A 3,604-nucleotide genomic window follows, 5' to 3' on the forward strand; every position below is an offset into this window, starting at 1 on the left:
CAGCTGGCAAACATCTACTGGGTGCCTGCCACCATGCAGGCCATACACCAACCCCCGGGGCCCCAGGGGTGAAGAAGACATTGCCCATGCCTTCATGTGATAAGCAGGCTGGACGGGGAGGCAACTGTTCAGTAGAAAGGTGAAAGGCCACATCATAGGGTCATGACAAAGATAGTCACAGCCATTCAGCAGGCCGTGGGGCACACCGCGGCGCATAGAGTGGTGAGCAAAAGTCATCAATAAGAGGAAATGCCCTTATGTCTCACAACCTAGAGGAAACAGGCACCAGAACAAATCATCAAAATGGTTAAGTGAACACATGACGTGTAAAGTGCTGCTGGTAACGCGTTCAGGGCTACCAGACTTGTCACAGGGACCCGGGAAAGATTTCCCTGGGAAAGAGACCATTAAGCTGATACCCGAGGCACCAGAAGGATGTAGGCAGAGACACAGTAGAGGAGCTTCCAGGAAGAGAAGCAACATACGCAAAGTTCTGGAAGGAGGAGAAGAAAGGGCTGGAGAAGAAAGAAAGACCCCGATCACGGAGGGCATTGTGAGCCCCATGAAGTCTTCGGGGGCTGCTCTACAAACAACCGTTGAGGGTTTTGAAGCAAGAAATTGACATAGTCCATTTTTAAATATCTATGTATCTGTGTGTGCAGAGAGAGGGAACAATATATCCCTATATAAAATAAAATTCAGAGATCTTAAGCAAGCAGGTTATACCAGAATAACCAACGCCCCAAACAAGATGCAGAACATTATAATCACTCTAGCAAGTTCCCCCTTGCCAATTTCCAGTCCATAAGCAGATTTTTGTTTGTTTTTGTTTACTCTGGTGACAGTGTGGAGAATAGTTGTTTGGGGTCTGGGTATGATAGTACCTAGGCAAGAAAGGATGGAGGCCTATCCTTGGGTCATAGTGATGGGGGTGGAGAGAAGAGAAGGGACCCGAAAATATTTAGGAGGTAAAGTCAGCAGAACTTGGAGTGACTGGGAAGGAGGAATAGCGGGAGGAGCAGGTAAGACGACTCGCATGTTGCTGGTTTGGGCAGCTGGAGGAACACTGAATCAGCCTGGGGGAGAAGAGGGTCCAGAGGCTTTCTAGAAGTGCTGACACACAAGTGGAGCTTTGCAGAATCAGTAAGCGTTAACTAGGTGATCGGGGGTTAGAAGTGCATTTCAGGAAAGGGGCTCGTAAAGGAAAAGCTCAGGGACGACCCTGGGAATGAACACAAATTTGAGCACCTGGATCTAGCCTCGCCTGAAGCACACACACTGAGACATTTTGGTTCTGTGAAACAATAGATCCTCACTTGGTCTAAGCCAGCTTGAGTTTCCAATGCAACAAAGAGAATTGTGACTTACAGACCACAAGGAGAACATTGAAAGGGATGGGGAAGGAAATGAGAAGGGGCTCTAGGTCTGGGACATCAAGCCCCGTCGCAGCTCTGGGACCCCAGACTTAGGAGAGAACTCAAGTAAGGGGCATCACCTGAGAGTCCAGGCATGGCGGCCATCCTGTAGGCCCTACCCCAGCATTGCAGGCTGTGACGGCTCCTGCTGGGCAGGCCCGGACTCGGAGACTCACCCCCTTGGACCACTGCATGAAGACTCCCTCTGGCAACACTCCCCAACATGAATCAGCCCCGGAGACCCCTAGAAACCTACCAAGCAGCATAACTTCTCAATCATCCATTTCCGGGGAAAGGCATCAGCATACCCCAAGCTGAGACAGAGGTTAGTGCACTTCCATTACCTAAATCTGGAAGAAATAGGTCGCTTCTATGGACAGACGTCAATGTCATGCACTGTGTAAAATCTCTCACGAATATGTGGCCTGTGAACCTTGAGGACATTATGTTAAGTGAAAGAAGCTGGTCACACAAGGGCAGACACTGTATGTTCCACTTACATGAGGTCTTAGAGGACTCAGATTCATAGAGACGGGAAGCAGAATGGGACTGTCAGGGGCTGGGGGAGAGGAAAGGGAAAGGTAGTGTTTAGTGGTGACAGAGTTTCAGTTTGGGGAGTTGGGAAACTTCTGGAGATGGATGGGGGTGATGGTTGCATAGAAATGTCAACGTACTTAATGTCACTGAACTTACACTTAAAAATGGTTAAAAAAAAAAGTAAATTTTATGTTATGTATATTTTACCCCAATAAAAGAATTAAATTTTAAAAATAAAAAGAGAGTACATGGGATGACTCTTGAAGACGTTATGCTAAGCAAATTAAGCCAGTCATAGTGCACAAATACTGCATGACTCTATTTATATGAGATATCTGAAAGAGTCAAATCATAGAATCGGAGCATAGGACGGTGGTTGTTAGGGGCTGACGGGGGGAGAGGCGGATGGGAAGTTGCTGATCGATGGGCATTAAGTATCCGGTGTGCAGGATGAATAAGTTCTAGAAATCTGCTGTATAGTAGAGTGCCTGTAGCTCTATCGTACACTTAAAATGTTTTGAGGGTAGATCTCGTGTTGTGTTCTCACCATTAGAATTTTTAAAAAGGATACATGACCTAGAAAGACAGGAGGTTGTGGACAGAACCCTGGATCATGGCAACAGGTAAGGGACCAATGGAGGCAAGGAGGTCTTCACAGAAGGCAGAGAAGGAATGGGTGGAGAGACCTAAGATCATTCAGGAGAGAGTGGCTCGTTAGAAGCCAAGAAATAAACAAATGTTCGACAGAAGCATCGGCCAGGGATGGCAAGGACAGAAGGGGACAGCGGCATAGCAACCACACATTGCAAAGGGGCACACTTGGTCCATTCGTTCCCTCCATGAGATAAACAGGGGTGTGAATGCTGCTGAAGAGGGAATGGGTAAGTTTTCCTGAGGGGCCCCAGGGATCCCCTCCCACTCCCCTTGTCCCTAGTAATCTGCGGGAGTGGAACAAAGCAACCCTAACCCAGGTCTTCCCAGCGGCAGGAGAGGCAGCGAGGGCCCTGAAGTAATATGACCACGAGGACAAGGAAGGTGGAGTCACGTGGCCGACGGGAATGATGGCTCTGAGTGGTTGACGTGGCAGATGCTGGGACCTCCGTGAGCTCTCACTCATGGCCAGGACCCCCCCTGGCCAGGCCCGACACCAAAGAGTCTGGGCAGGTACCAGTGGAGGCAACCCCAGGACCAGACAGCTCAGCCAGCGACTCCCCCAGAGCCCCGGGCTTTCCCCCCTGAGGCTCCTGGGCACGGAGTCGGGGCTTATGGGCAGGGAGGCAGGGGGAAGCAGGACTCACCTTCCCACTTCCCACTTCCTACTGTGGAAGGAAGCGGAGAAGCGGGACCTGGCTTAGAAGGCGAGGGGTGGGACTTGGGTGGGTAGACTGTGGAGCATGGGGGACCGTGTGTGTGTGTGTGTGTGTGTGTGTGTAAAGGGAAGCCTGAGAAGGCTCACTGCCTGAAGGAGAACAGTTTATGAGGGGGAGGCTGGAGATAGGAAAGGGTTCCAGGTGGCCGAGCAGGTGTGGGGAGCTGGGACCCAGAGCCAGCTGGAGAGCAGGGCCAGAGGAAGGAGGCTGGGAGAGCCACCTCCAAGTGGGTCTTCATGACCTCACAAAGCCTGAAGCTCCGTCAGTCCTGGCTAGGTCTCC

This window comes from Delphinus delphis, chromosome 6, assembly GCF_949987515.2.
Source record: "Delphinus delphis chromosome 6, mDelDel1.2, whole genome shotgun sequence".
Taxonomy (NCBI): Eukaryota; Metazoa; Chordata; class Mammalia; order Artiodactyla; family Delphinidae; genus Delphinus; species Delphinus delphis.